Raw genomic sequence first — 19,230 nt, 5'->3', positions numbered from 1 at the left:
CTTAAGCCTTTATCTGATTGGGCGAGGCCCACTGGCATTATTGAAGAAAATCTCCTTGAAGTCAACTGCTGGTAGATGTTAACCTTATCTACAAAATAGCTTCACAGTGAACACCTAGTGTTTACGTAAATTATTGGGTACTATGGCCTAGCCAAAATGATTCGTAAAACAAATAGTGGGAAAAGGAAGATATGGTGAGTGGTGCTTAATCATACTAAAAACAAAGAAATAGATCCTGTATTTTTTACATGTCTTTATCCCAAGTTCTTAGATCTAGTTTTGTATTTTTGTTCATATTCTGAACAGTTATTTCCTGCTGTTTTGTCCATATTCTGAACAGTAGAACATCTTTTACTCAGTGATAATGTTCTATTTTCATTAGTTCTTAGAGAATTTTCTAATTTTATCTTAGTATTGCTTAGTATCTGACTTTATTTGTCCCCTTCACCATAAATTTATCAAGCTTTTCACAATACTAAGTGACAGAAATTCTATATACAGTATTTTTGGATGTTACAGCTAAATGTTTCAGTCATCTAATTTGAGTCACTCTCGATATTGATTTAACAAGATTAAAATTTATATTATAGGCATACTATGCTATATCAGAACATATGTAGCTATATAAAGCAAAGCTAGCATTAAAAAATATTTCCACGTAATTTAAATTAGAAGCTTTAAGAAAAAATAAACTCACTAAATAAAGTTAAAAACAGCTTGTATCATGAATAATAAATAAAAACTGCACATTTAATAAACACAAATTATATAATATTAATTACTAGCTTCAGACTAGATATTCATGTTTAATAAAAGAGTTTAGGCTAATATAATTTTCTTCAAAGAAAACTGTGAAAATGCTTAAATAAGTATTTCACCCAAAATTAGTACAAATGTAAATTGTGATTTCTTAAAAACCAGTTTATTTTCCTTTGTATTAATGAATTCACATACTGCATTATATAGCTTCCTTTTTCGTGATCACTTATTTATTTTTATTTTCTTATAAATGTGGAATTTCTTTTATTTATTTATTTTTAAATTTTTTTCAAGCTTTTATTTAAAGTCCAGTTAGTTAACATATAGTATAACAAGTTTCAGGTATGGAGTCTAGGAATTCATCACTTTCATACAACACACAGTGATCTTCACCATAAGGGCCCTCTGTAATCCTTATCACCCATTTAATCCATTCCCCTATCCACCTCCCCTCCAATAATCCAGTTTATTCTCTACAGTTAGGAGTCTGCTTTCTGGTTTTATTTATTAGTTACATACCTTTAGGTTACATGAGGAAATTCAGTGTCACTTTAACATTGCTTAATAACATGTATATCTAAGCACAGCCCATCATCTTATCTGTGTGCTTCATATACAACTTTATAAGATAATAGTTCAAATGGAGTTAAAAGCCCAAAAAGTGATGCAAAAAGAATAATAGACTTTTGTGTGTGTGTGTGGTATTGACTTTGTCTTAAAAACAAACCTGAAGTCCTCATGATAGCTGTCAAGTAGGCATCTTTGTTAGCACTATTTTTCAGCCAAAGAAACAGACATTAAAATTATTAAATAATTTTCTATAGTTAAAAACGGTCATGTTTCACTGAAATTGAAATCAGGTAAACATGCCCTTAACCACAACCTCACTCCCATCTAAGTTTCCATAGTACCTTAATCAAATAAACAAAAAGGTAAATAATTAATTTTAGTAATTATATAACTTGAGAAAACTATTAACTAATCAGGCTCCAATAATTTCCTTTCTGCCAGAAATAATATATTAGATTATGGTTTAAATGAACAACTGGGTTTGCAGAAAATTAGTTTCTTTGCAAGCAGACTGTCAAGGTGACCTTCATGATCCCCCTTCCTGACATGCATGCCTTATGTGATCTCTTCCTCTTGAATATGGGTAGAATGTGTGACTTGCTTCTAATCAACAGAAAATGATAAAAGTGACAGGGAGTATGTGATTATGTATATGTTATTAAGTGGTTGCTTTACATAAAATTGGAGCATTCATCTCGATGGAGTATTTTTCTCTCTTCCTTGCTAAGTTTGACCAAATAAGTAGCTATTTTGGGGAACTCCACTTGGCAAGTAACTGTGAGAGGCTCTAGGCACTGAGGGATGACTTTGGCTGACAGAGAGCAGGATGATGAAGTCCTTAGTCCTACAGTTGCAAAGAACTGAATTCTGACAATAATCTGAAGGACCTTGAAAGTGGATCCATTCCCAGTCAAGCCTCAGAGGAGACATCAACCCCATCCTGCATTTGAATGAAGCCTTGTGAGATTCTAAGCAAAGAACCAAGGAAAAACAATCCTTGACTCCTGTTTTACAATAAAACTGTTAGATAAAAATTTGTATTGTTTTAAGCTGCTGATTTTGTGGTAATAAATATTGATTGCGGCAATAGATAACTAATAGATCCTCAGTTTCATTTTAGGTTTTTCATTAAGAGTGACATCTAGCTGATACCCATCCATGAAATGTTCCTCATTGTCGTTTTAAAATGCTTATAAGGTACAGGCGTGCTCATATACAGAAATGTACCACAATCTGAAACAAAAACAAAAACATCCTATATGTTTCTAAACAGAACCTTGCTTAAATATAAATCACAATGACAACTGTAAACTTCAATGACTTAAAATAATTTTTACTCATAAGTCTGGGCTGTTTTAGATACTCCTTAGAAATAGAATGGACCAGCCCCTTTAACCCCGAAATTATTTCAGAAGTCAAGACAGATGATACCACACATAGAAAAAAGAGGGCATAAGAAAGTTATTACTTATAAAATGAAGTCTTCTGGTAAGAGCAGGGCAAGGGAGCCTCTCATGTCCGTCTACAAAACAGCTTAAGAAGGAATGGAAAGGAGGCTGGCTTAGGGTTTTGATGGTGGTTAGGGAATGGGGTCAGGGTGTCGTTCTTGAGCACAGCCACGATTTCAAATTCTTCCAGCACCACAGCGGGGAGGGTACACAGATATTCTTTTTGTTTGTTTGTTTGTTTCTACATATTATTTTTTTAATTGGAGTTCAATTTGCCAACATATAGCATAACACCCAGTGCTCATCCCATCAAGTGCCCCCCTCAGTGCCTGTCACCAGATATTCTTAGCAGCTTTCCCAGATTTGGGCAAAAGGGAAAGAGGGATAGTTGTAGTTTAAAAGTTGTTAGTAGTTGGGGTGTCTGGGTGGCACAGTTGGCTCTAAGTGTCTTGGTTTTGGCTCAGGTTATAATCTCAGGGTCTGAGATCGAGCCCCACATCGGGCTCCATGCTCTGAGAGGAGTCTGCTTAAAACTCTCTTTCCAAAAGAAACACACACACACACAAAAAAAAAAAAAAAAAAAAAAAAACCTCTCTTTCCCTTTCCCCCAACACTCCCTTTTGCTCTCTCTCTCTTTTCTCTCTCTGAAATAAATAAGTCTTTTTTTTAAAAAGTTATCAGCAGTTAAATATCCCCCCCCCAAAAAAAAACAAAGTCAAACTCCTTAATACAATAAGTTGAGAGTTGTTGTTGTTGTTGTTGTTGTTGTTTTGTTTTGTTTTTTGTTTTTTTTAATTCAGCTCTGCTCTTTCATGTGTCTGTAGTTACCTCTAGGCAGCTCGGCTGACTGCTGATCTACAATGGATATGTCTAGAAAATTGGGCTTTCCTCTAGTATTTTCCCATTGGAATGGAAGGGGCTCTAAAGGGAGAGCTGAAACATTCAGATTTTGGGGGGCCATGGCTTAGAACTGGAAACCTGCCACTTTATGTTATATCACCTAAAATAAATCATAAGGCCAACTTTGATACAAGGGGTGGAAGAAACTCCTTTTCTTGACAGAAAACATTGCAAAATCAAATTGCAAGGGACATGATTACAGAAAGTGGGATAATTGAAACCATTTTTGTAAACAATCTACTATAGAGTTGAATAGAGGAAGAAAAAAATAAATTACCCATGTTTTATTTTATAACATGCAAATTGCAGCACATGGCATTGAACTGAAACAAGGAAAAAAGTCATGATTTACACCTCACATTCAATCCTCTAATCCATAGGGTCAAGATCATAGTTACCAAAAATTTGGGTAGCCATCTTTTTCCAATACAAATTGATATGCTGATTTTCAATCACTTAGATGTTTCCTTCCTTCAAAAAATACTGAATAACAGTAACCAACAAATAGTGACCAAGATTATTATAAATTAACCTATTCAGAAATAACAATTTTCATGGAAAAAAATGCAAAATAGAAGTGGAGGACAGTGACATTTATAGAACTCTTAATTAAACTAAGAGGTAGCAGCACAAAGAGGAAGTTTCCTATGAGCAGTTCATCGATGGATTATATTTTCACATATATCTTTTATCAATTTAGAGAATTAGAAAGTGAGACCATAGGTGTAGTGATCCCCCATGTTAGTAGTGCATGTTTGGACTGCAAAAATAAATGTTAAAAAGTGCAAACTTAATTGGTTGCATTTAAACTGGACCAGAAAAATCTAATTTAATAAAGAATCTCACTGTAATATGAAGTTAAATCTAAGCCAAATTCAGGCCTACATGCAGTCCTTTGGGAAGTAGAATGCTATAACTGATCTCACCTTATGTGAAAATTAATCACATGACACATATATTACCAAGGAATTTCTGAAAGGATATTTGAGCATAAAGGAATGGATTATTCTAGAAGAAAAGAAACTACCATAATTTGAGCTAAAGAGAACCCTGAACATCATTATGAAGCTATTCTATTTAACAGCATAACTTAATGGTAAATCACTAGCAGAAGTCTATTGAAAATTGAAAATAAGGTAATGTCCACTAAAATTATTTAATTATGTCTTGCAGTAAGTAGAAAAATCAAAAATAGAATGGATATCGGTCAGTTGTTTTAAATAATAGAGGATATGTCCGTCTACTTGGAAATAATACAAGTAGCCAATGTATCATTAGAATATACACAACATTGTAAAAGTTTGGTGCACTACTCTGTTACAACCTACAATTATAGAAATCAATAGCTACCACATAGATCACCACAAATAAATAGAAATTATATGTATTTAAAACAAGGTAGAGGGGGAATCCCTGGGTGGCTCAGTGGTTTAGCGCCTGCCTTTGGCCCAGGGCGTGATCCTGAAGTCCCAGGATTGAGTCCCAGGTCAGGCTTCCTGTATGGAGCCTGCTTCTCCCTCTGCCTGTGTCTCTCTGCCTCTCTGCCTCTCTCTCTCTCTCTCTCATGAATAAATAAATAAAATATTTTAAAAAATAAAATTTAAAAAAAAAAACAGGGTAGAAACTGAAATCGAATGAATACTCCATACACTAAAATAACCCAAATAATAGCCCTTTCCCTGAAGTTAATCCCATTATGAATGTGCAATATTGATAAAAAAAAGCACAATATGATTGAATACTTGCCTGAATGGATACTAAAAATGATTCCGAATAAAATTTTCATTCAGATCTACTCTATTACAATAAATCGAATCTATTTTAAATTACACACTTATTCCAAACTTTCAGTACAAACACAGTGAAAACAAACATATTTTTAAGAAATGCAGACCAGTTTTTCTACCATTTATTTAAAGAGGTTCTTTCTTTATAAAAAATAAAACAGTGCTGTGCTGAAACAAAAACTATGAATCAATGAAAATGTTAGAAAATCTAGTTTTAGAGCATTTTTTAAATACAAATGTATACATACTCAAGCCTCCGTATATAACAGACCTAGACACAAAGAGAACTATAACAGTACTTTAAAACGGATGTTATTCTTGTATGTTATATAAATAATAAGTAATGTAATGTCATTGTGATGTTAAGAGAACTCATGAAACAGTGTGATTCATTGTTTGTGTATGCTGAATCTTCAGATAACTTTAATATTCTTCTTTATACTTTTGTTTAACTTTTCTGTTATGAATGGAGCACACAATTTTATTTCAGAAAAAAATGAAATATTTAAGGATTTGAAAAGTGAATTGTAAATATAGAGGAACATAATTATGCTTGAAATAATCCAAGTGTAGTTTTATTGATTATCTGAAAAAATATAAAACTAAGAGACCCAATGATTTTGCACCTAATTAGAAAATATGCTTGCAGATTTCCTTAGTATGAGGGCGTTCAACATCTTACCTTTATCCTCACTTATGTTCAGTTCATATGCATACATGGAAGGAAAAAAAAGAGAGGTCTGCAAAGTGAACAATTTCCTGGAAAATAAAATAAATGTTTTGGGGTTGGAATTCATTCCATAAAGCAGCACTTCTCAAAGTCTGGTGCAGAATCCTTTCAGAGAGACCTGAGGTCAAAAGTATTTCCATAATAATACTAAAACATTACTTTTTGTTTTCAGCCTTATTCTCTCATAACTGTAGAGTAGAATTCTCAAAGACAAGACTAGTGATGAGGTAATTGTTTTTACGACTTATGGAAAGTGTGTGGGGTATTTTGTATTGTATATATATTTTTTAAGATTTTATTTATTTATTCATGAGAGAGAGTGAGAGAGAGACAGAGACAAAGGCAGAGGGAGGAGAAGCAGGCTCCATGCAGGGAGCCCAACGTGGGACTCGATCCCAGGCCTCAAGGATCACGCCCTGGGCTGAAGGCTGCGCTAAACTGCTGAGCCACCCAGGCTGCCCTGTATTGTATATTTTTATGTTTCTTAAAATACTCTGAGGTAGTGCACGGATGGATGGATGGATGGATGGATGGATGGATGGATAGATAGACATAATTTCCAGAAATTAACTACATTTGCTTTCAGAGTTCCTACTGTGCTCTTACTATTTTAAGTTATAACTACTATAGTCTCTGTAATCTCATTATTGTTGAGTATATATAACTATATGTGTATATGTATATACAGTTTTGCAATATTTTTTGAAATTTGGGGGAAATTCTATGTGTCTCAATTTGTTGCTGTTTTTAGAATTTTAGTTAGAATTTATTTTCTTATTGTTAAGAATAAATATGTGGCATAAAAAGGGAGATTAAATGACTTGTCTTTTCTGACCTTAGGAACATGACAGAGGTGTTCATTCTCACCACTGTTGTTCAACATAGTACTAGAAGTCCAAGCCTCAGTAGTCAGACAACAAAAAGAAGTAAAAGGCAAAGAAGAAGTCAAATTCTCACTCTTTGCAGATAATATGATGTTCTATGTGTAAAATCCAAAAGACCCCACCCAAATACTGCTAGATCTCATACAGGAATTCAGCAAAGTGGCAGGATATAAAATCAATACACAGAAATCAGTTACATTTCCATACACTAACAATGAGACAGAAGAAAGAAATTAAAGAATTGATCCCATTTACAATTGCACCAAGAATCATAAGATACTTAGAAATAAACCTAATCATAAGATACTTACGGAAAAAATAAAAAGATCTGTGCTCAGAAAGCCATAGAACACTTATGAAAGAAATTGAAGAAGACACAAAGAAATGGAAAATTTTTCCGTGCTCACGGAATGGATGAACAAATATTGTTAAAATGTCTATGCTACCCAGAGAAATCTACACATTCAGTGCAATCCGAATCAAAATACTATCGCCATTTTTCACAGAGCTGGAACAAATAATCCTAAAATTTGTATGGAACCAGATAAGACCCTGAATAGCCAAAGGAATGTTGAAAAAGAAAACCAAAGCTGGCGGCATCCCAATTCTGGACTTCAAGCTCTATTACAAAGTTATAATCATCAAGAAGTATGATATTGGCACAAAAACAGACACATAGATCAATGGAAGAGAATAGACAACCTAGAAATGGACTGTCAACTCTATAGTCAATCAATCTTTGACAAAGCTGGGAAGAATATACAACTGAAAAAAAACAGTCTCTTCAACAAATGGTGCAGGGAATTGGACAGCCACATGTAGGAATGAAATTGGACCATTTTCTTACATCATACACAAAAATAAAATGGGTGAAAGATCTAAATGTGAGACAGGAGTCCATCAAAACCCTAGAGGAGAACACAGGCAGCAACCTCTTTGACCCTGACTGCAGCAACTTCTTGATACACACATCTCCAAAGGTAAGGGAAACATAGGCAAACATGAACTATTGGGACTACAAGATTAAAAAACTTTTACACAGCAAAGGAAGTAGTCGATAAAACCAAAAGACAACCAGCAGAATGGGAAAAGATATTTGCAAATGGTTTATCAGATAAAAGGCTAGGATCCAAAAATCTAAAAAGAACTTATGTGGGCAGCCTGGGTGGCTCAGCAGTTTAGCGCCACCTTCAGCCCAGGGCCTGATCCTGGAGACCCTGGATTGAGTCCTACGTCAGGCTCCCTGCATGGAGCCTGCTTCTCCCTCTGCCTGTGTCTCTGCCTCTGTGTGTGTGTGTGTGTGTGTGTGTGTGTGTGTCCCTTATGAATAAACAAATAAAATCTTTTAAAAAAATAAAAGAACTTATGTAACTCAACACTCAACCCACCCCCCACCAAAAAAATAATCCAATCAAGAAATGGGCAGAAGAAAAAAAAAAGAAATGGGCAGAAGACATGAACAGACGTTTCTCCAAAGAAGATATAAAAATGACCAATAGACACTTAAAAAAATGCTCCACATCACTTGGCATCAAGGAAACAAAGTCAAAACCACAAGGAGATACCACCTTACACTTGTCAGAATGGCTAAAATTGACAAGTCAGGAATCAACAAGTGTTGGCAAGGATGTAGATAAAAGAGAACCTTCTTACACTGCTGGTGGGAATGCAAACTGGTGCAGCCACTCTGGAAAATAGTGTGGAAGTTTCTCAAAAAGTTAAAAATAGAGATACTCTATGACCTGGCAAATACACTATTAGATATTTACCCCAAAGATACAGATGTAGTGATCTGAAGGGGCACCTGTACCTCAATGTTCATAGCAACAATGCCCACAATTGCCAAACTATGGAAACAGCCCAGATGTCCATTGACAGATGAATGGATAAAGAAGATGTGGTATATATAAACCATGGAATATTAGTCATCAAAAATAAATGAAATTTTGCATTTGTAACAACATGGATTGAAGTAGAGGGTATTATACTGAGCAAAATAAGTCAATCAGAGAAAGACACTCATATGTCTCATATGCCTATGAGTGAAAGATTTCAGTCATATGTTAAGTTTAGGAAACAAAACAAATGAGCAAATAGAAGAGAGAGAGAGAGGGAGAGAGAGGAAACAGACTCTCAAATATAGAGACCAAACTGATGGTTACCAGAGGGAAGGTAGTTGGGGGGATGGGTGAAATAGGTGATCGGGATTAAAGAGTACACTTACCATGATGAAATAATAATAATAGTCACCCTCGTGAACTAGGGAACATTACAAGTGCTCCAAAATTTCATATATATATGTATGTGTGTATATATATATATATATATATATATATATATATATATATAAATTCTTGGTAAATACTATATAAATTCTTGGTAAATACTATTCACATTTAATATTTTAAAAGAAATAGAAACTAGTGTAATTGTCAATGGGTTTTGCAGCCACTCTAGAGACAGTATGGAGGTTCCTCAAAAAGTTAAAAATAGAACTACTTTAGGATCCAGTAATTACAATACTAGGTACTTATAAACAGTACTGATTCAAAGGGATACATGCACCCCAATGTTTATACCAGCATTATCAACAATATCCAAATTATGGAAGAGCCCAAACGTACATTGTGGATGGATAAGAAGTGGTATATATATAATGGAATATTATTCAGCCCTAAAAAGAAGGATTCTTATCATTTTCAATGATGTAGATGGAGCTAGACTAATATGCTACATGAAATAAGTCAGTCAGAGAAAGACAAATACCTTATGATTTCACTCATGTGGAATTTAAGAAACAAAACACATGAACATACAGCAAACAAGACAGAGGGAAATATAAAAGAGACTCATTATAGAGAACAAACTGAGGGTTGCTGGAGGGAAGGTAGGTGGAGGCTGGGCTAAATGGGTGATGGGTATTAAGGAGAGCACATCTGATGAGCACTGGGTGTTGTATGTAAATAATGAATCACTAAATCCTACACCTGAAACATAATAAAATAAAATAAAAATAATAAAATAAAATAAGTAAAAAAATAATAAAATAAAATAAAAAATAAAATAAAATATAAAATAAAATAATAAAATAAAATAAAATAATAAAATAAAATACAAAATAAAATAAAATAAAATAAAATAAAATAAAATAAAATAAAATAAAATAAAAATAATTACCTCCAGTCACTAGGAGCAATTAAGTTATTTGGAATTTAATGAATACATAAGAATAGTTATGTATCTGTCTTACTAATTTTTTGGTTGTTCTCTAAAGCAGGTATAATTGCCCTTTTTAACTATAGTTGCTGAATTTTATATGTTTTTGTTTGTTATTGTTGTTTGCATATTTGTTTTTATGGTTTTATTTGTAAGACCAGATGAAAAATTTATATTAATAGTTTAGAACACACACTCATTACCTCTTGGCTCATATTTTCAAAAGTATTTTGGTAAAATATAGGTACATATCAAACACTAGAAATGAGAGCTACTAATAGAAAAATGTTCAAAACAATCAGTTCTTTATTTTGTCTTTATTAACTTTTCAAATATAAGTTTGAAACAGAATATGTAGTATTTATATAGTTATAAAATAAGTAATATAATAAATGCTCTGAGCTTATCATAAAAAATTAGAAAATTGCCAATATCATGGAAGTTATTATTTAATTAGTCCTATTAATGCTAGATTTGTTTTGTCAACGTTTTGGTTAAAACTTCTAAATTTAGGGACACTTGGGTGGTTCAGCGGTTGAGCATCTGCGTTTGGGTCAGGGCGTGATCCTGGGATCCTGGGATCGAGTCCCGCATTGAGCTCCCCACAGGGAGGCTGTTTCTGCCTCTGCCTATGTTTCTGCCTCTCCCTCTGTGTCTCTTATGAATAAATAAATAAAACCTTTAAAAAAAAACTTTTAAATTTATCTTCACATGTTAGATAATTCTATTTTTTTTTCATTGCATTTTTCTTTTCTGGTTAAAATATATATATATATATATATGTTTTTTAAGAATGATTGGTTTGACATATGAGTTTATATATAAAATGGGAATCATTTTTCCTTAAAAGTTTGATAAAATCTGTGAAGATTTGCCTGGTCCAATTTTTTTTTTTTTCCTTTGTGGGAATTTTCCTATGTATTTCTTCAATTCCTTTGTAATTGCTCTATACACTACTTATTTCTAAGTTCAGGGTTTTTCAAAGATGGATTGATTGATTTTAGATAGAGAGTGCATGAGCTATAGGAAGGGCAGAGAGGGCAAGAGGGCTCTCTTGGGGGCTCCATCTCCTAACTGGGAGATCATGACCTAAGCTGCAACCAAGAGTCTGATGTTTAACTGACTGAGCCACCCAAGTGACCCCCTAAGTTACTTTTGTTAAGGTCTTTGGGGACTATTAGTCTCTCTACTATGCAAGGGCTGGAAGAAGGGCCCATAAGTAATAAGTAGAATGAAAACAAAAATTATAAGCAAGTTATTGAGGTATGATTAATTTTAAAATGTACATATTTAACATAACTTGATGGGTTTGGAGATAAGTATACACCCATGAAACCATCATCACAATCTATACCATAAACACCTACCACCCCCAAAAGTTTCTTCCTGTCCTTGTCACTATTATTACTATATTATTTTTGTTTTTACCCAAAGTCTTTGTATTAACACACAATTTTACCATATTGTGACCTATACTTATGATACAATAAAGCAAACTTATGAGATAATTACAATGAATGATGTTATATGATTACATTACATCACAAGTTTGGCTTTTGAAAAATAGTTATATTACAGAGACAATAAAGTTCTCTATTTAAATTGTGGCATTTGGAAAACTGATGATAGTGATAGCAATGTTTGTTCAATCTTCATTAAAGTCATAGTGTTTCTGAAATGGGCCAAAAGTGTGCTATTGGCTGTGATTTGAAAACTCTGTGTTCTTCTTCTGAGTACATCTTATTTTTGTGAACTTGGTAGAGGTATTATTTTAATATGTAAAATCAGGAAATAAAATAATTACTATGTATCTCACTCTTGTACCGTCTAATAGAATATCTGACACAGATGGCATTAATTATGCATATATTGAATGAATGAATGACTAAATCTCATGAGAACTACCTCTCACTAAACATATGGTATACTTATTGATTACATGAAGTTTGTTAACATTTTTCAAGGGCATTATATTACTGTAAACGAAATGATTTTATTATTCTATCATTTAAATATGACCCTTGGCTAATAAAGGCTTCTCCATTTTTCTCTGGTTTTAAGGATTGGAGTCAAATTCCAGTAAACCAATACCTAAATGAGGCTAGAATTTGTCTCTGTGCTGGTAAATAAAGTTTTAATTGAAATTTGCATAGTGTATTTTCAGGTACATGGGCTCATTAATAAATATAAATGCTTTGGGCAAGTACCTAAATCTACCACAGAGTTGTCGGTAGCCCAAATTCTGGATTTTAGAGATTAAAAAATATTCATTTGGACAGTTTAAACTACCTTAGAAAATTTCAAGATGCATGAAATGAAAGCCAAGATATTATATGAAAAAAGACTGGAATTGTCAGTATGAATCCACAACTGCCCTTTCAAAAAAAGAAAAAAAAAAAAAAAACATGTCTCAGAATTGATCAGCATGCAGAGCTGATTTAATGGGAGTAATTAATAATCGTTGTTGGGGTGCACCTGCTAGTCTGTCATTCAAGGGTCTGATACTTGATTTCGGTTCAGGTCATAATCTTTGGATCATGAGATTGAGCCCCGTGTCTGGTTCTGTGCTCAGCAGGGAGTCTGTTTGAGATTCTCTTTGAGAATATTTCTGTTTGAGTCTCTTTCTGCCTCTAAAATAAATGAATTAATCAAACAAAACAAACAGGGGCACCTAAGTGGCTCAGTTGGTTAAGTGTGTGCCTTTGGCTCAGGTCATGATCTTGGGGTCCTGGGATGGGCCCCACATTGGGCTCCCTGCTTGGCAGGAAGTCTGCTTCTCCCTCTCCCTCTCCCCTCCTCCGACCTTGTGCTCTGTCTCTCAAATAAATAGATAAAATATATTTTATTTTATTTTAGATAAAATAAAATAAATTTTACAAAAAGAATGGTTATTTCTATCTAAATTACATGAAAGCCAATAGAAACCAGTAACATCACCCATTAAGCATGCAGTGGTTCCCAAACTGACCTATGCTCACCTATAAACAATATAACATTTTGCAAATAGATTTCTATAATTGGCCAAAGGGGCTTTGTGGCACTCTCATGGTAGGTTGTGAATCTACCAACTTTCAGCCATGGTTTTTGTGCTAAGCAAGTAGGAGTTTTCCATAAATGTGTGTTGTATAAATATATGAAGAAGAGCGCAGGGAGGGAGAAAAAGTAGAACAACAAGTAGCATATAAGGCTGTTCCACAATCCTGGGAAAGGAAAGTCCTGTTGGGTTTAAGACCTATAGAACTCAGAACTGAACACATTGGTATCAGTGCTATGTATCCGTTATCAAGGCTACTAAAGTTTATTTCTGTTAAGTTTGTTTCGTTCAGGGTGAGAACAATTACATGCAGATAAAACTAGGAGTTATTTTGAGCCCTCTCAAATTGGAATGAGGATGTAATCACTTTCTTCAAAAATGTTCTAGGTAGTATTGTTTGTTTGACCTATACAATTCAACGTGAGAATCCTTCTCACAGGGGTTTAGCTACTTCAAATTGACCAATGGAATAAAAATAAATATAGACCTTATGCATATGTTTACTACACTTGTAAATGGTAAGTTTGAACCAGATACCTAAGCATGAAATTTAGAGGCGGGTCTTTGCATAAAGTAACGCATCAGTCAAGCAACAAAAAGCTATTTGGGGGACGTCTGGGTGGCTCAGTAGCAGAGCCTCCAGCTCAGGTTGTGATTCCAAGGTCCTGGGGTCGAGTCCCACATCGGGCTGCCTGCGGGGAGCCTGCTTTTCCCTCTTCCTATGTCTCTGCCTCTCTCTCTCTGTGTCTTTCATGAATAAATAAATACATAAGATACATAAAATCTTAAAAAAATCTATTTGGTGGTTCAATGTTGATCATTATGCTCACCATATTAATGAAAAGATATTGAGTCAATGTTTGTTTTCCACTTAAATTACCTGAATTTCAAATCAGGGTTATTTAAGATCATCAATAAAGAATTTATACCATATTGTACATGTTGCTTGGAAAATTACAATTATGAAACAAGTTTTTTAGATTCTAATATTTTAAAAAGTATTTTCAAAGGCAGATATTTATATTTAGTAATCAATTTAATGCTAGCTAAATTCAGAAATAATGCTTACAAATTCTCACATGTACAGCAAATGTCTAGCATGGTTTTGATCTTCTTATTTTAAAATATATACCATAACTGAATGAAAATAAATATTAAGTCAATATACAGCAAGCTTAGATTTTCCTAAATATATTCTTAGCCATGTTAGAAACTATGTAGGTTAAAAATAATTGCTTTTACATCCACATAAACTAGAACTATGGAATATAGTTCATCATTTTTAAACTACTTGTTTTCCAGTTTGTTCTTGTTGAGTGTTAATGTTTGTATATGTATGCAGCAAGTTTCAGATAACATTATTTAACCTTAAAATAAATTCTAAATTCATGTTTTGTATTCTGTAAAAAGCATTATAAAATTATTAGGTATAATTGACAATTGATAATAGACTGAAATATTAAGGCACTAATTAACATAAGTAACAATTTGAATTTTAAAATAACATTTTTAATTAATATTTTATGTTCAATTCTATATGTACAAAATTCTAGCCATACAAGAAACACAAATTCAGCCTCATACACACAGAGATATATAAACACATACACAAACATACATACTCATTTATTTCTAGATGACTTAACAAAGATGTGTTTTGTTATTGCTGTTTTGCAGATAAATGAATGAAATTTAGCTTTGTTAAACAAAAAAATATATATATTTTTTTAAACAAAGCAAGGCATATTTTCGAATTCTGCCCTCGAAAACATCTGTCTTTTCACCTGCTTCTTCTTAAAATCGTATCTGTGTGGTTAAATCTAAGAGGCAATACTTGATTTTGTTTCTGTTTTGACTCCAACACTATTGGATCTTATTTCAATCTCAGAGACTACAGCGTATTAGAATTTATTGCTCACATAAAAAGTACAGGAAATTACTTGAATAAAGATGAGGATAGTGGTATTATAGCAATAGATACCATGTGTTTCTAATTCAAAATTTGATCATCTTTTCCAAGTATTGTTGGGGCTTCTGTAATTAGCTGAATTTCACAAGAAAAAAAAATAAGATACTTAGTTTATTTTCTAAATCAAGCAGTTAACTTTCCTGAACTTCTAAAAAAAAAGTTGATCAAAGTTTTTTCTTACTTTTCTTAAAACACCTCTTTCTTTCTTTCTTTCTTTCTTTCTTTCTTTCTTTCTTTCTTTCTTTCTTTTTTGTCCTTCTCCTGTCCTACCCTTCCCTCCCCTCTTCCACTTTCCTGTCTCACTTTCTCCTCAGTTAGATATCAGCAAGAGACTTTTGATGTGTTTCTACATTTAAAATGTTTGGGAGCGATTCTAAGCCGTTACTGAGTGTTAATTTATACGATTGAATAGCTTCCAAATAGCCCAGCAGACATGACTGAATTTATTTCAGCATTGGGAGAAATTATATTTTTTTGTCCTAAGACTCTAAAGAGAAATATAATGGTGAATAATTAAGTGCAGAACATGGTCTATAGTTAGTAAATCAATTTATGGACTGCTTCTTGTTCCCTAAATTGAATATGTTATGTAAATATACAGCGTTTCTCTTAAAGGCTTAAAATCAGAGGTTAAAAAATAATACTCATGATTTAAAGTAAAACGTAGGAGGCATGTCAGCACTGTTCAAATCACTCAAATATATTTTAGTACTGTTTATTTCAAATTCATGACAGACAGAATATTATTAAAAATATCTTCAAATCCTGCCCTACTTTCTGGGACCAACTAGCTTTAAAAAAATCAATGTTAGGCTATCTCTTCAGGGGGAAATATGTATAATCTCCTCATTTTGAATAATTCTCTCTTTTCCCCTGGGTTTGTAGGAGGGCTGGAATCAGTATATTGATTCACAAAGTTTTTCCTAATAAGCCAACTGTTTCCAGTATTGTTGGTGTGAAAAGTACACTTGGTTTATGTGCCTAATATTTGTGTCCTTCCTTTTGCAGATATCCAGCACCCCTCTAACCCCATCTCTGTTTGTCCACATTCTTCACTGCATCCTCCCCAGGGGTGAGGATCAATTTTCATTAGGTTAAAATAATCCATGGTCATTCCTTTCCTATGCTAGAGAATCATTCAGGGATGAGCATGTGATGCCGTTCTGACCAAAGGACACAAAGTGGACTCTTTGGGGACATCTCTAGGAACATTTCCCACCTTGGTACAAAGTCAAACCAAACTGCTGAGGAAGGTGGGATAGAGGACGAAAAACTCTTGTGTAGGGGAGGACTGTTTTATGCCTCTGAATTAGTCTCTCTGATAAACAGAGTCATAACTTCAGGTTTTGAAGTGAGCTGATGAATGTCTAACTGTTTAAACCACTTGGTGTTGGGGTATTAACACTACCATGCACCAGTATCTTAGTTGATAGCATTCATCAGTCAGAAACTGTTGCGTATCCTGGGGTCCATGTAGGACCATGTTGCTTAACCATAATAAATATAAACTACCTTATCCTCTTTTGAACTTAAATTTTATATTAAGTTGAAACTTAAAGCAATGATATTTTTTAATTTTTTAACTGTATTTACACCAGGGGCACCTGGTTGGTTCAGTTGGTTAAGCATCTGACTCTTGATTTCAGCTCAGATCATGATCTCAGGGTCATGAGATTGAGCCCTGCATTGGGCTCCTCACTCAGCAGGGAGTCTGCTTGGGATTCTCTCTCTCTCCCTCTCTCTTTGCTCCCCAACCCCTGCACTCTGTCTCTCTTTAAGTAAATAAGTAAATCTTAAAACAAAAACAAAAACTGTACTCCAGAGCCCAATGTCTTCCAATGAAAACAATTTCTCTGGGAATTTTATTTATGAAGCTTATGGGTTTTAGGTGATAATCCTTGATTATGGAGTAAAATTCAGTTGTCAAGTTTGCTTTGTTTTGTCATTATTTGCTTAAAGTAATAGAGTAAAAAAAATGTTCAATAATTAAAATGAGTCATAAAACAACTCTTTTTATTGGATTAGAATGATCTGAAACATCAGTGATTCTACAAGGAGTGCAAATGATGTACATCACATGAATTGGGAGTAACATGTAGCTGAGTAACCTTTCTTTATCATAAAGTTTCTTCAGTTGTACTTCTCTGATTAGGGACCATCAAGTTGCTCCTGGGGTTTAGATCAATAAAAGTCTTTGGGTGGCTGTCACAAAAGTAAAGAGGTAAAAAAGTATTTCTCCCTTGAATTGTTTTGCGGAACTATTTCTACATTCCACTTGACTTTAGCTAAAGAAAAGTGGCTTATAAAAATTGCTTTTTAATATTACAGAGTGAAATGCCACTAAAAGGGCTACATTTCCAAAGACAGCCTCTGAAGATGACCTATGTCCTATGTGCAAAAGTAATCACCCTCTCTTCAATGAAGAATTTTATTAATTCCCAAAGTTTTATAATCTTTATTTTCATATTACCCACTGTATTCATGGCTCTATTCTTAAAAATCAGGATGGTGTTCTGAAACTGATAGCTGACATTTACTTGAATGAAAAGAGGCATCATTTACTGTGAACTTTCATTTTGATCTTTCCATACCCTCATTCCGTTCCACACACTTTTTTTTCCTCCTTCTTCATAGACTTGCACAGTATTCCCTGAAAAAGCTCATTTTTAAGTGACTCATCTAAGAAATAAAATTTATTTATACCCTGGGCATCCAGAATATAAATACTGTAATATTTACTTTTTTTTTCCCTAACAGCAGGGTGATTATAACTAAAGATCTAGCATGCATTTAGACCCTGTGACATTCTGCACTTATGAGATGTAGCTTAATATGAATGAAACTTGTGAAGCCTGAAGGTTAAATTGACATTTAGGTGCCAGATACAGTCTATGAGTGTTATATTCACATGATAAAAAGATGAAGTAAATAATGGTTTTAAAAGAAGATGGTCAAGCTCTATAGTTTCTTCCACTGTACTTTAATATGTATAATAGCCTTCAGTTTTTCCATTTTGACATAAAGTCAATAAGTATGTAACTACTATTAATATAATAATTTTCCATAGCAGAAATCTATAATTCAACAACTGTCTCATCTATTTGGAGGAATAACTGGTAGACTTTGAAGCCCTGGACAGAATATTGGTGACTTTAATTAGGCACCTAATTCAAGGAATTTAATGAGGCTGGCAAAGTATTTTGGACTTAGTAAGTTTAAAACGTAGATATCTGACCTTTTTTTTTTGTTTTTTAGATATCTGACTCTTAATAAGTCTCTACTTTTGACACACAAAATTGCAAATCATTGATATATAATTTCTTATTCTTGTGGCAAAAGATTGGTATATCAAAAAAGAATTTAAAGACTGGTAGCTCAGGAATAATTTTAGGTGATATCTTACATTGTTACTGAATTTCTGCTTCTTTTTGTTGTGATAGCGGTTTTCAGTTTACTTTCACACATCTATTTTTATATGTACTATTCACTGAATGAAGACACTTAATAGATTTAAAATGAGGTAAAATGTTATTTATATTTGTAATAGTTAAGCACAGAGGAAAAATACTATAGATATACACAATATTATCACAACATAATGATAAAGGAGAGAAAGTATCCTAACCTACACTTTAACATAAGTCTAATTATCATTATAATCATTCTTATAATGCCCACTATTCATTGTGTAAAGTAACCTTTCACAATTTAAATTTGTAAAATAACTCGAATTTGTTGTTTTGCTCAATGCCAAGTGCTGAATTACTTTCAGTATGAATCACAGTAGAGTTCTGGAGGCTATTCCTCTATTTTGGGTGTCCGATTTGAAGCTCCTTGCAAATGAGTCAATCCATTCATCTTAACATATAATCTGGCAATTCCTTAAATTCCAAAAGTTTGTTGGAAACCATGAAATATTTGTTTCCCTAATTC

The sequence above is a fragment of the Vulpes vulpes genome, chromosome 4 (genome assembly GCF_048418805.1).
Source record: "Vulpes vulpes isolate BD-2025 chromosome 4, VulVul3, whole genome shotgun sequence".
NCBI classification, from domain to species: domain Eukaryota; kingdom Metazoa; phylum Chordata; class Mammalia; order Carnivora; family Canidae; genus Vulpes; species Vulpes vulpes.
Note: the sequence above shows the minus strand (reverse complement) of the source record.